At 39.8% G+C, this 15,663-nt stretch overlaps 1 protein-coding gene across 4 annotated transcripts in view; it reads left to right on the top strand.

Moving 5' to 3' along the window:
- LOC109043284 (inactive dipeptidyl peptidase 10) overlaps window positions 1-15,663 on the top strand; it is a 445,954-nt gene that overhangs the window by 334,804 nt on the left and 95,487 nt on the right. The window lies entirely within an intron of this gene.

The following is a 15,663-nucleotide window of genomic DNA, read 5'->3' as shown; positions in this document are numbered from 1 at the left end:
TATACATTTTTCGTTTAGACGGCAAATTTGTGCTGAAAATTCCAAAAAATATGAATTATTAAGTTAAGACATTTCAATAGCTTCTCAAATAAATTTTGTCAAACCGACATGTCATGTGTCATGAACCACGGCTCATCGGGTGGAGTATGCCTCATTCGTTTGGTTTTGATCGTATTACTACAATTGAAATTCAAACAAAGAATTAAGAGAAAAAAACGTGAATACAACGCTAGTGAGAGAAAACATATTGAGCTGCCTTTTACTCCTGATACCTAATTTGAAATTGAGGAAGGACTGATCAAACTTAAAAACAAAGGAGTGAATCTTGCAGTATTAACTCGGAGCGGCCCGCCTGTTAGCCTTAATTTTCGCAGAATAGGCAAAAAAACTCCTATATGTTAAAACATTTGCTTATCGTAAATTATTCGCATTCATGTACGAAAGACCTGAAACCACTCAGCATTATCAAAAAATGCTAAGAACTTGCCCTCTTATAGATAGCTTTCCAAGCACTGAAAATTTGCGTTTTAAAATTAATATATATGTTTTCAGCCTTTTCTTATTACGTTATCCTGGTAAAAATTGGCGATAGCAGCTGCGTTTCAAAATACCATAGGAGTTCTTATAGTGGACTAAAGAAGGCTATAAAAAATCATAGCTGGCTGTAGAAAGCGGAGCAAATCATATAGCCGGGCTGGGCTATACGAAGCTATAAAAAAGTATACAGTCAGCCTATAGTTTCTATCGCCGGGCTATACACTTGATCACCATTGGCTATAAAAAGCTATAAGAAATTATGTAGAAATTCGTGTGCTTTGGAAATCATTAAGTTTTATACGGAACTACCTTAAAGTTTACAAAACACACATTATATTTTCCTTTAAAACACATTTTTTTTATCAATTAAAATGAGAATAATCCATACAGAGTGTGCAAACATTTCAGAATCATGTGTTGAAAAACGCTGACTCCGCGAGATTAAATATTAGAGCCTAACACAAAGCGGAGCGGCGACGCACTGGCGCCTACAAACCTAACAGGGATACTTCACGCATTGCGCAATGCGTGCAGTATCACTGTTAGGTTTGTAGGCGCCAATCCGCGTTTCGCGCTCTCGCTGCCCGCCCGCCGCACCGCAGCGTGCCACGGCGTCTGAAGCAACTATTTCACACCAGAGGTATTGCACAGTATCATAAAAAATTGAATGCGCTCCAACATATTAAGAATGACAGGCATCCCTCAAAAGTACGGAGCTTTCCTCGCAAAATGTATCAAGATACTACGGCACAAAAAGCGAGCGGTAGTCCAAAACCTCACTAAGTCCTAGTATCCGTATTTAGAAACGTTCAGCATAAACTTTATCGTCTGGCCGTTGCTTAGTCGCCATCGACTATAAAAGGCTATAAGAAATTGTACAGCCGGCTACAGAAGCTATCGGAAATCTTACAGCCGGCTTCAGGTCTATGGTATTTTGGATCACAGATTCTACTGCCAATTTTTACCATATACTTTTTAATCCTTAGATGTTTAAACTTTGAGAAAGCAATTTTTATCGCATTGAATATTTTATACCTAATTCGAATCTACGAAACTACCAGCAAGTTAAGAAACTAAACTTTATCTATCAATTATGAAAAGGAGCCGATACTTAAAAAAATTGTTTCTCTTTTTTCCTCCTAATTTACTAATTCATGTTTTTATCCCCTCTGCCTACCTCCAGTTGTTTTCCGATCGTTGTATGTTTAAACCTTGAAGGAGCAACTTTCATCGTCTCTCATAATATTTTGCTTTAATCTTCCAAGAAAAAATGCCAATTATCTCCCGCAAAACGAGATGGAAAATAAAGAATTTATGAGGAGTACAGGAAACATAATTATTTTGATTCGCCAGCACGGAGCGATTCGGCGAGAAGGAGCTGTATCGCTCAAAGGGGAAAAAACCGAGGTCAACAAATCCTCGAAACAAACAAGTTGAGGCGAAGTTTAAACTCCATGAATGATGATCGTAGCCTTAAGCATTGCGAATGATAATATTCCACGTGCTTAAAAAGTAATTTTAGACTTTCGACCGCGTTTTCCCCGCAAAACTCTCGGGCACCGGGTGTTCTAAAAGTTCCAAGGTTTTTTTATTCTTACTTTTTTTCCTTTTAATTTTATCCGTCAATCCTTCGAAGATGTTTAAGTTCCGATGAGGAAGAATGCTTTCATCCGCCAGATGGAGGCTTATTTCTTTTTTTCCAGCTGATAATTACGGAGTTTTGACTCGCTTAGGCTAACGCACAAACAAAATGATTTATGGGGTCAGCCGCAGCGCAACGTGAACTTTTATCAAAACCGCAGCAGCTCATATTCCTCCGTGCCTGTCACCTTTAAATGTATTACGTTTAACTTTACAGCCCGGTTTTCACGGGCTCCTTTCCAAGCGGGATTGCCTCTCGTAGTAACTGTGATACATAGGCGAGGAAACAAAAACCGTAAAAACGTTTGGAAGAAACCTGAATGTGGCGTCATGCGTTAATTTCAGAACATTTTTGGTCCAACAGACTGTGAGCCAGAGGCGGACTGGCCTGGAGGATGATGCAAGCGACTGCCGCACAATGGACCGAATCAATGGGAGAGGCTGGACATGAATTTTTTGACTAAAACTGCAAATTTAGATCATTATTTTGTCATATTTTAATTTACGAGGGGTGATTCTTAAAGAAAATTTTACGTGAAAACCAACGGGACCATTTTCAAGACCTCAAAATTCTGTAAAAACAGAGTTATGAGCTTTTAAAGTTTCCAAATTTTGTCCAACCTCTCCTATTGACTCGATCCACTGTGTGCCACCTGAACCTCGGGGGCTACATCCCATTTGGCTCTTTTAGGAAAATCTCGTGGACACTCGTAGATGTCTTGTGCACCCTTATGAGGAGGAGCCTCCAACCATTCTTTTGGTTTGGCCTGCCCTCCGGACACTTCGAGGCCTGCTCATTTGAAAACCAGCCCGTAATTTCACGAGATGACGACCACACCTTCAAATATGTAGAAAGAATTGAACAGTGCATCTGATCAAGGGCACCGTCGCGACCCTTCCAATTTTAAACTTTACATTGTGCCATGCCATCGAAAAAGCACTACTTTTTTGCTTGAAAGAGCAGTGGCGTGCCGTAAATGATCGATTGCGTCGATATGTCTCCATTTGAAGCTATGGTAAAGAATCGATTATTAAGGTGTTCGTTGCAAACACCTTGTCTATCGATCCTTTTTCATTGGTTTAAATGGCAGATAAATCGATACATCGCAAAGCACGCCACGCCATGTACCCAAATTCTGATCAGCTCTATACGTACTTTGGTATTCTGTCTTTTATATCATTTACTGGATGCCATAATTCCAAATATACAGAGCATGCTGAAATTGTCCGAGTGTGAAAATACAATTTTTGTCCAAAAAAAAGGGGGGGGGGGTTGTGCACCTTCCAAAAATTATCGGTCCGACCCTAAATTTTTTTCAGCTCAATTCTTGCACCCACCTTTCAGAATTTCTACTGGGGCCCAAATCCTAGACGGATTTTTTTCTGATCTGGAACACTCATGTATGGCAGGCACCGAAGGGTACCGAGGTTCGTGCTCTTTAATACGAACCAGTGCAGATATGACTAGTTCGCTGAACGCTATCGGGCTATCTAAAACCCCCGTTAACGGCGGAACGTTGAACGATGAGCTTGGCATCATCGATGGATTGTGAAATCAATCCATTAGTGAGGTGTGGGAGCAGAGGGCGTGATATCCTGGCACCTGATAAATCCCTCGGCCATGTATTAAACATGCGATGCCCCTGCCCCTTTTTCAAATTACTCTCAACCTTGACGGGTCTTTTCACCTGTGCGCGCACCATGCGATGTGGACCGCCACCATGCAACCGCAACCTGAAAAAGACCCGCCACTCGGGTTTTCAATCCTCTCCGCAATCGTATCCTGCCAGTGTGGGGAAGAACGCCGTATGATCACTCGAGAGTTGCCAAATTTTCTTCGATAAAATGTTTATTTTTGAGGATATTTAAGAATATATTACCGATAAATGTTCAAGAACTGTAGGTAAAATTGCGAAGAAAATTATCTGAAAAATTGGAAGAAAAATATTTACAAATTTTCCCGAAAACTCGTGATTTACCAAAGGAAATTTGGCAGCACGTGGAGGTTCATACGGCGTTTTTCCTTAGCACGGTAGTGTGCTCCTGAGAGAGCCCTTGACCGAAGCTTATTCGGTGCAGTTTACTCACCTTATTTTGGAATCTTCGATTAAGTATAATGGCAATCCCTGCAACGTGGTAACCGTAGTTCCGTCCATTGAAAGCAGGGATGTCGATGAGGGCCGTTTTTGGGTCCACCCTGGATATTCTCAACTTTAATGCTTTTTTGCAGTGAAGTTCCTGTTAATTTCAAGGGAAAATGTGCTTAACTCTCCCCAAAAATAAAAATTTTACTGAAGGAAAGTTGAAAAATCTCGAATGTTCATACAGCGTTCTTTCTTAGCAGTAAACATGCGGGTTTGCGCTTTGGGGTCGAATTTCGAAAAATCCACATTTCTTGCCCGAATTGACCTTCAGCACTTTGTTAAAGCCAGCATTAGACCCGAGAGGAGACCAAAAAGGACCAAATCCTGATGCATTAGAATATAGACGTTTAATCAGCAAATAATTACACAGTAAGGAAATTCAGGGTGGGCTCAAAAATGGACCTTATCGATGCTCTTCCTTTCTGTAAAATAATAGATATTCTTCTAGTCAAGCTGCCTCATTTAAGGCATGACTCTACTCCAGAATGGAAGTTCAAAATGACTGCGACATGCATCGATATTGATATGAGAGTTCTTACTGTTATGTAAAAAAAGGAGAGGGTATATCTATCGACCCATTAATCGATCTACTAATCCTTTGGGTTTATTAGGATCTTATGATAAGGTTTTTTCCATCCGCATTTTTTTTCCAAAGGTATTTTGGGAGTGACATTATTTTTAATAATCTTTAACCTGCACCCGGCGCGCAGTGGATCGAGTCAACTAGAGAGAGCGAACATAAAATTTTTGACTAAATCTGCAAAGTTTGATGTTTATTTCGTCACATTTTAAATTTCAAAGGGTGCATTCTGTAGGAGATTTTAAGAGGAAACCAATGAAACCACTTTTAGAACCTCAAAGTTTTGTATGAATGGACTTATAAGCGCTTAAAGTTTCCAAATGTTGCCCGACCTCTCCTATTGACTCGATCCACTGTGCGGCGCTTTGATTTTCGAACATTTTTCGGAAAACTGAGTTCTTACCCGACAAAACTTTTCTCCCAAAAATTAATAAGTTCGTTTTGTGAAGACTTGAGTTTTGGACTAACCAATGATGGTACATCCGCGTTGCACTGAACTGGGGCGTTGAATAGAAGCATGTCGTGCAGATAATGAAATGATTCGATTAATTCTCGCAACTGCGGTTCCGGGTTCCCGATCCCGGGGAAGTTTGCATGGGGGTGGGGGTGTGCGGGTGCGGCTGCGGGCGGGGCGGGGGCGTCGACAAATTATAAGGAATCGAGTGAGGAACGGTCCGGGAACAACAAGTGGATTAAAGAATAGCTTTCAGTTAATCTCGTTATATTGAAAGTGTGTAACAGTGATCTGAACATCTCCCGGCAGCGGGGAGTCGCCATGACGACGCCTAACCAATCGATTTCTCATTCTCCATTGTGTCTCTTCCAACCGGCGGCTGCACTTTACGCACTCCCTCCCGGAGCCCCACCTTCTCCGGACGCGTGTCGCGGGTTGCGTCACGGAAAAGCCATGTATACATCCATTTATTCTCATCGCTATACTGAAAATAAAGATTGGTAGAATTTACCAAAATGCATTTGGTTATTCTAAAATTAAATGAGAATGTGAGAAACAAGTGTGGCCGATTGGTAATCTTGCGATTTGGACAGCAAAGCTACACTGAAAAAAAAGATTGGTAGAATTTACAATTCCTTCACGCTGTATTTCACAAAGCATTAATTCAGAGTCAATTCGGCCAGAAGAAAGGTAAACGTTACTGTATACTCGCACAGGTATTTACCATGCCTTCTACTGGTACTTCCTTATACTCACTGTATACTGGTACAAGTATTCACCATTCTTTCACGCTGTACTTCACACAGCGCAAAGAAATGGTAAATTCTACTAATCTTCAAATCCATTCTGCCAGAGGAATACTACTGTGCCAGTATATGGTAACGTTTACCTTTCTTCTGGCAGAATTGACTCTGAATTGACGCTGTGTGAAATACAGGGTGAAGGAATGGTAAATTCTACCAATCTTTTTTTTTTCAGTGTAGCATTGGAGTCCAAATCGGAAGATCACCAATCGGCCATACTTGATTCTCACATTCTCATTTAATTTTAGAATATTCAAATCCATTTTGCTCTCCATGTCGACATTCTTAATTTACAACCTACCATATTTTGCTATCTCGCCCAAAAACCTATCGACATTGAAACATCCAAACCACGTATCTCGTTTGTGACGTCTCCGACCCTGTTTTATTTTTTGAAAGCGGAATAAATGGAAAATAAGTTTTTCCAAAATTCGCCTCATACCAAGAGAAAACAAGCAGTGAACTCCAACACAATGTGTTGATATAAGGCGTGTCATTGACTCGTATATAACAACCTCATTAGTTTTTATTCACAGAGATTTAATATATTGCTAAGAAGCATATGACATGAAGGAATTCACGATCCAACACTACGAGGTCAATCACGCACCTCGACGAGACCGTGTATTGTAAACGTAGATAGTCATTCAAACGAGTGAACACTGTGTAATTAAAGCCAAAAAAGAAAAAATTTTGTCGAGCTCCTGGAAAATAAAGTTGATTCAAAGGTATTTTGGACTGTATTGCAATAACCGGCTCTCAGGAAATTACCAAGCAGCTAAAATTGGTAGCAGAAGTGTCCGAGTGCTTAAAATAATCGTGTGTAAGAAACACAGGCATTAAACTATCGAATCAATTTCTTTTCAATAATATAACAGGATTTACTATCGATGATTTAGCTGTAATAGCCTCAAAACACTTTTGAATCGCATTTATTTCTCAGAATAAAGACGGATTTTTTTTTTTATTATTAAATGACTCAAGACACTGTAGTTCAAAAATCTTAAAACTGCTGGATTGTGGCAGATAAAATAATTTAAACTTGTTCAGGGACACCGTGTGTTGTATGGGGTACTGCTACTATTCAACGCTTGTCTCCAGGTCAAAATTCTTACAGGGAGCTGGGAGGCCCTTTGCAAGAGACGATTTTTTTTTTGTAGTTTTGCTTTAATTTTCGCTTTGTTACATAATTGAGTTTCTTGCAAAATTCTGAGGATGAGTCCCGCACACAGTTGGCACATTGATCAGTTTGCTGAATTGGAAAAGCGGGATTTCCAATTCTGCCAAACGGAACTGTGTGCCAACTCTTTGCGGGATCCACAGAGGTGACCGCGGCGTTGACCTCGTTACCGCTGACGTCACTGGCGGTTCATAATACCCATTCATTCATACGGCCCTCAACTAACGAGCACTCCTCATCTTTCCCACCTGCATGCAGTTCTGTTTGGTAGAAATACGTCCAATTTAGTGGGGCCGATAAGTGGAAAATATCATAAGAATCGTGCACTTCTGGAAGAAAGCATGGAAATTTCAGGGATTCATCTCTACCCTATAGACATTCGATCAGACATAGACCCAAAAATCTGAGCCCCCTGGGGGGGCAGGGGGGCCCCCAAATTTTGAATTTTGAATAACTACTGAACGGCTAATGTTAGCGTAATTTGTTTTAAACAGGACGATAGGAAATTTTATCAGAAACAAAAATGGTTCTTATGAATTTTTCTGTGGGATCGATATTTAAGGCGTGAAACGGGGAAAAACCATCGGGGGACGGGGAGCGGCCGTTCTGAGGCAGATCCGCGCGCTGCGCTGTTTGCCCGGGACGCGCGCGGCGGCGCAGTACGGTGTTACCGACGAAACAGCCGCTTGTCTTGGTTTAATCTCAACGATGCGCAGTTTTAAAAATAATAATGAATTTACCGTACTGCCTAAATACTTTTCCTCAGTTTAATAAACTCTACTTTTTATCAGTAATACATAAAAACAAGCAAAAGCGAAATACTCCAATGTGAGAGCGCCGAGTCAATAGGAGGGATCGGCCATCGCGCATCACGCGTCTTGTTTTCTCTGAATGCAGAGCTTTTCCGACCTGATTACAGAGTAAATTACCCTTTCCTCACGTAAGTTTTGTACAGGATTACATTTTTTTAAGATATTAGAGCGAAATAACAAGTTTTAATACGATTTTGACCCACTTTTTCATGACTATTGGAAATGACGGATCCTTCGTAACTTATTTTTAGCTTATTTTTCATGTTACTTTCGGCGAATGAGACAATGAGCTGCTTACATAACCATGAATTTTGCAACATTTGGTAGAGACATTAATCGAGGAGTGAGGAGGGAGGGGAGGGGGGCTCCACAGTCCCTTCGCCACTATAAGGTTACCAGATTTCCTTCAAAATGAAGGAAATATCGTTTTTCGTTCATGTTCATTGGTTTCTCGCAATGGACCACTAGACAAGGTACGAATTTAAGCATTCTGATACATGTATCTTAACCAAAATTTCACGTAGAACACGATTCGCGCAACGAAAATTACTGAAACCAACTCCTAACGAAGCTATATTAACATTTTTATTTCACATTGGTTACGAGGAATTTGAACTGCCCGCTCACAGGAAACTCAAAGCTCTACGTAAGTCAAATCACGCACTACAACGGTCTCAGTAATCTTCTCAATCGAGCAGTGTTCATTTCCCACCATGTGTTTTTCAAACTATAAGTAATTTGCTATAGCTGAGCCAAAGTGTCAAGATTGAGGTTGCCAGATTTTTTCATCGCAGAGACGTTCATGATAACGTTTACGAGCGATGTGAATCACGTAGAGCATTGAGTTTTCATGAGCGCGTGCTTTGAATTCACGCATCAAGAATCATTAATATCTTCGGAAGGAGTTGATTTCGGTAATATTCGTTGTGCGCATCGTGTTTTACGTGAAATTTTGGTAAAGAAACGTGTATCAGAATGCTGAAATTCGTACTTTGTCTAGTGGTCCATTGCATAGGTACTGATTCATACGGAACATTCCGACAATGTTCTTTTCTCCTCTTTTTTTCTCCAGCCAGTCAATAGAAGTTTTCATTTTCATAAACTCCCCATTTTTTCAGTTATTCAACAAATATGCATATTTCAAAAAAAATAGAACAATTCATTAAATAAATGATAAAAAAGAAGATATCTTAATACTATCGCATCTTTTTATCGAGTCATCCTTGAAGATATTATTGGTACTTACCACGACACATAGAAAATGGAATGAGCAGTAAAAAAAATCAATGTATATTATCTTACATTTTGTTGCATGGAATTTAGAGTGCAGTTGGTAACATTTGTATTGAAAAAAATATTAATATAGGAGGAAATTTATTTATCATGCAGGTTCTGATTCTTTAAAGAACCTCTGAGAAGGACCAGGCCTTAGGAAGAAATTCATTGCATTTCTTCTTTTTCAACCCGCAAATCTCGTACCGATTTTTGATTTGTATGGAGCTCATGGAAAAGTTCTAGGTAAGTATGTCGGAGACAATTTTCAAGAAACGGGACTTGCAAAATATGCAATGCACAAAACGGACACCTTAAACTTTATCGTACATTGTAAAACTGATCGAATTAGCTTTAGAGATTATCAAAAGGTTAATTTATCGTCAAAATATCAAAAAATCAGTCAAAATCAGTAATCAGTTGCAAAATTACCGAGATTGCGGAATATCGTACCTATGATGCGCTGACATAAGCGCAGGATAGGCTCCCAGTACTTAGGCGCGACTTCCTATCACTCAAATGGACCGTTTTGACAGATTAGCGGATACGGCGGCTAGTTATTACTTAATAATATTCTTTGTACTGAACAAGAAGCAGTCCAACAAAGGTTTTTTGGGGGTCATTTATCCCTATCAAGCTTTCTCAAGATTCTTTTGCCGTTTTTTTCGAGCAAGTTTTGAAGGTGGTTTTGGTCCTCTTAAAAAAATGCCTATACGTAGCAATGATGTACCAAAATGTTCCTGAAAGAGAGGAGAATAAGCATGTTTTTATGTATGCTCATTGTTTACAAAATTAGGCTCCCTGTCTTAATTAAGCATCTTTAGATACCATCCTGATGTTGCAGCACCGAGAGAAAGAGAAAGAAAAACACTTTAAAATAATTTCTCAGGTCATCGTGGTACACAAATAAGATTTGTGACTTTTAGCCCCCCCCCCCCCTTCCCGAGACAACTGTGCCTCAGATTTTATTCCGTTCAACTGATGTCTGATGCAGTTATCTCGGATACTGTAAATAACTTGACAGACCCATACTACAAAACAATTCGGAACTCCAGCACTTAACCCCTTCTCTTTCTGTTGCCGTGCGCTCGCTGGTATACATATATTACCTGCATAAGTTAAGCCCTATTTAAAGGCTTTATAGGTAGTACGATATATTTACAATACTTTTTAAAACTGCGCATCGTTGAGATTAAACCAAGACAAGCGGCTGTTTCGTCGGTAACACCGTACTGCGCCGCCGCGCGCGTCCCGGGCAAACAGCGCAGCGCGCGGATCTGCCTCAGAACGGCCGGCTCCCCGTCCCCCGATGGTTTTTCCGTTTCACGCCTTAAATATCGATCCCACAGAAAAATTCATATGAACCATTTTTGTTCCTGATAAAATTTCCTATCGTCCTGTTTAAAACAAATTACGCTAACATTAGCCGTTCAGTAGTTATTCAAAATTCAAAATTTGGGGGCCCCCCTGCCCCCCCAGGGGGCTCAGATTTTTGGGGTCTATGTCTGAATCGAATGTCTATAGGGTAGAGATGAATCCCTGAAATTTCCATGCTTTCTTCCAGAAGTGCACGATTGTTATGCTTATCGGCCCCACTAAATTGGACTACATTTGTAATTAGGAACTAGAATATTTGGCTCACTCTAGAAATAACATGTCTACTATTAGTTTCCCTTCGCACATTGAGTTTTTACGGATGAGCTAGAAATTGTAGCTCCTACTTGCAAAATTTGGTCGAATCATAACTCGGAAACTAGCATTTATGTATACACATATTACTCAACTCCATTTAAATACTTGTAGCAAGCCATACGGGTGAAAGGTTTCGATATTTGGTCAAACAAGGGTTCATATATCTTTTTCAGTTTGGGAGATATGTAGCAGTAAAACTACTTGCTGATTATTGAAATTGATGGACAAAGCTGCAGACCATGAAGATAAAGCGAAACTGGGGTGATTTTTTTGGTGGAAGTGGTTGATTGTAATGGACAAAGGAGGTAGTTAATGGGCTCATTAAAGGCATCCCACGAGACACCCTACAGTTAGTCCATCAGTTTTCCCTGAATCTTCAGCAACCTCTCACTTCCAACAACAAGATCGGTCCATTTTCCGTTCGTCATCTTTGTCAGTCCCTTTGTTTATCAGTTTCTATGATCAGTCCACTGGACATACTTATGCTAAAAGGAACTTCAAGGAAACATTTAAAATGAAGAAGAACCATCCCTGGTAAAAATTGACAGTAGAATTTGTGTTCCAAAATCCCATGGACCTAGAGCCGACTGTAAGATTTCCAATAGCTTCTATAGCCGGCAACACAATTTCTTATAGCCTTTTATAGCCGACGGCGATTAAGTGACAGCCTGACGATAAAGTGTATGCTAAACGTTACTAATTACGGATGCTAGGACTTAGTGAGTTTTTGGAATACTGCTCTCTTTTTGGGCCGTAGTATCTTGATTTATTTTGCGAGGGAAAGCTCCGTGCTTTTGAAGGATGCCTGCCATTCCTAATATGTTGGAACGCCTTCGATTTCGTATGATACCGTGCAATACCTCTGGTGTGAAATAGTTGCTTCAGGCGCCGTGGTACGCTGCGGCGCGGCGGGCGGGGAGCCAGCGCGAAACGCGCATTGGCGCCTACAAACCTAACAGGGATACTTCACGCATTGCGCAATGCGTGAAGTATCCCGGTTAGGTTTGTAGGCGCCAGTGCGCCGCGGCCGCCGCGCCGCTCCGCTTTGTGATAGGCTCTAATATTTAATCTCGTGGAGTCAGCGTTGTTCAACTCATGACTTTGAAATGTTTGCATAAATGCACACTCTGTATGGATTATTCTCATTTTAATTGATGAAAACAAATATTTAGTAAAGGAAAATATAATGTGCGTTTTGTAAATATTATGGTGATTCCGCACAAACTTAAGGATTTACAAAGCACACGAATTTCTACACAATTTCTTAGAGCCTTTTATAGCCGATGCCGAAAAAGCAACAGCCAGGCGATAAAGTGTAAAGCCTGGCGACTGAAACTATAGCCCGGTCGTTTAATTTTTTATCGCTTCGTGTAGCCCGGCCGTATGCTTTTTTCCACTTTCTACAGCCAGCTATATGATTTTCTATCGCCCTCTTCAGTCGGCTATAAGAACTTCTATGGTATTTTGAAACGCAGCTCCTATCGCCAATTTTTACCAGGGATAGGCCAGGCATAGGTTCCTTAGGTCTCGTGCTCCATAAATACGCACGCATATTTCCTTTGGATCTAATTCACTTTCACGTGGTTTCTTTTTAGCATAAATACGTTTAACTTACATTCCACCCTGCTAAAAATGACGAGTAGGCTATTCAGAATTCGCCAACTCACATGAGTAGAACTTCCTACTTATATGAGTAGAGATCCTATATATCTATATGAGAAGAAATACTACTCATATCACTAGAATATTCTAGAGTCCCTTTATACCCAGAGTTAAGACAACTCACTTTTGGTTCGGCTGAAAGTGGCCTAAAAAAAAATCCAATTCTGATTGGTTCTCGCTCATGGAGGCCGAAACGAGTGCACCAAGATGGCGGTACCTCGAATGTGAACAAGAATAATGAAAATATCACCTAATTGTGGTTTATCAAGAGTAAATTGTCATTTCCATCGGTCCAAAATGAAAAGAGAATAAGAAATTATTCACAAATCAATCTCATTTTCTTTTTAATTGATCAATTTGTTGATGTTGTTGTTTTTGTGTGACAGACATCGCAGGATTCCTGATCCTTATCCCTCAATATCGTTCGTTTGGGTGCACTCGTTTCGGCCTCCATGGCCAGCCAAGGCCGCTGTCAGTCAGCTGATAATCGAGTTGTCTTAACTCTGGGTATAAAGGGACTCTAGAATATTCCACTCATAAGAGTAGAAAAGTTCAACTCATATGAATCAATTTTTTTTTCATTTTTCAGAAGTGCCATTTCTGACCAGAAGACACCGACAAACCATATAAATTTAAAAAATAAAAACATTTTGTTCTTATGATTTTTTTGATGCGGTAACTAGTTTCTGAGATATTGGACATGGTAGATTCAAGTCATGTGAGTTGAAATCTCTATAGTCATAGAAGTTGGCGGAAACTGGATAGAGAAATTCTGCTTATATAAGTTAAATTCTATGCATTTAAGTTGAAATTCTATTCATATGACTTTGATTTCCTACTCATTTGAACTCACCATTTTTAGCAGGGACGGGTGACCCTTGTAACAGCGGGTTGCGGGCTAATATGTTTTCAGGTGTTGAGACTCTCGGCAAATCTGAGCGTGCAAGTGCAGTTTACGACGCAACAGGTTGTGCCTCCGTTTCGCAATCTCCGCCTTGTCCTGTTGCGTCGGCAAAACGCTCCGCCGTTCATGGATCGGTTGTTTTCAAATGGAACAAGTCAATTTTTGCATGAGCCTTGAGTCGAATACAAGGACATGCTAACTAAAACTCGTCAAGAAATGGCCCTGGTCCCTTTTGAAAACGACTGATTCCGTTGCAGCAGATGCTCATCGATGGTGAACTTAGAAAATTCCTGAATTTTAGGATGCGAAGTTCCGAGTCGCCTTCTGCTGAACATAATCGTTATCTAACGCGGATAGAGCCAAGATTGCAATTTTTCATGAAAAATAAAATTTTGAAATTTCAAGTGAAATATTTCATGAAATTTCAGAAATTTATGAAAAATATTGAAAAATACCAGTTCTTTTTCATGTTTCGCAAAATGTTAAAATTGTGTCTGTCTTCTATTTTTGTGTATTTGAGTGCGGGTTGCCCCTGAAAAATATGACACTTTTCACAGTCTCGTCACATTTTATAAAATATTTCACATGCAGAGATTTTTCATATTTTCCATTCACGCCTGCAACCATGGATAGAGCGAATATTTTAAGGAAATTTTAATCATAAATAATATGTGTTCTAGTGGCATGCTGTGCTTTTCGATGATTCGATTAATCTGCCGTTTAAACCGATATAGGAAAGGATTGATCATTGTCGTCTCCCTTGCGAAAGAAAGTAACTACATTTCAATGTTGCCAAATTGCCCCTCCCAAATTGCATTCTTACTGGGAGAACCTTAGGCAGTTCTGACTAGAAATTTCTGGGGGATTTTCTTTTGATCTCTTGCGAAAATCGGAAAAATGTTGGAAAAAAACTACTTGGGAACATTCTTGTAAAAATTGGATTTTTTTAATCAATTTTGCGACTTTACAACAGAGTTACGTTCCTTCGTCCAGGAAACGACGTTATATGGATTACATTTTGCAATAAGGAACCACCATTTCTGGCCCATTTTAGAAACAACATGCATGCCAATAGTTTCCCTATGCAGATATGTGCTTTTATAGGAGAGTCAGAGATAGTGGCTCCTTATTGCAAAATGTAATCCATGTCAGAGTGCTCGTGACGGAAACCGTAATAAAATATTACTTAAATTATAACTTCAAATGGGATCAGTAGTCGATTAAGCACACTTCGCTATTGATGGGTTCACGAGGTGATGATGCTAAAAAAATGATGAAACTAAGATTTTCGTGCACGTTGGAACGTGTTTTAAAAAAATCGATATTTATAGAGACATGAGCTCAATTAGAATCGCTCAGAGACGATAATTTTTATTAGATTTTTAAATTGAGGAAGAACAGCATTACCAACCTACGCGAGTATCGTCATGTGTTGATACTACACTTGGTCGCATCGCAAGTAATACATATTTTTCAACGGAAAAATCGCGATATTTTTAATTTAAGTTTATGATTTTCTGACGATAAAATTGCTAGAATCATCAACATCTGAGCAATTTTCCTATTGTCGCTTCCTTGTCGCTATTTTATCCCCACATATTCGCGTTTGATAAAATCAAAATTTTGTCACACTTTTTTGCTCGATAATGTTGCGATAAATATCCGTCAATGAATTTCGCGATTTCATTGCAACTGCATTCGATGAAATCGCAAATATTCGCAACTTTTATCCGATAGTATTTCAATAAATCGACGTCGATAAAATTGCGATACATTTTCCGCAGAGGCGGGTCCAGCGATTCGGCAACACCGGATTTTCTTCATTTAAACGTATGCTAAATAATCGATTCTTGTCGGAGCACCCGGCCCCTACGAGGATTGATACATTTCCATAGGTTTAAATGGAGAAAAGACAATGTTGAAAATTTGCTGGATCCGCCATTGATTTTTCGATCAAAACATAACTTATCGCCATCACTTCC

The sequence above is a fragment of the Bemisia tabaci genome, chromosome 3, assembly GCF_918797505.1.
Source record: "Bemisia tabaci chromosome 3, PGI_BMITA_v3".
Taxonomy (NCBI): domain Eukaryota; kingdom Metazoa; phylum Arthropoda; class Insecta; order Hemiptera; family Aleyrodidae; genus Bemisia; species Bemisia tabaci.
Note: the sequence above shows the minus strand (reverse complement) of the source record. Positions and strands in the feature narration are given on the sequence as shown.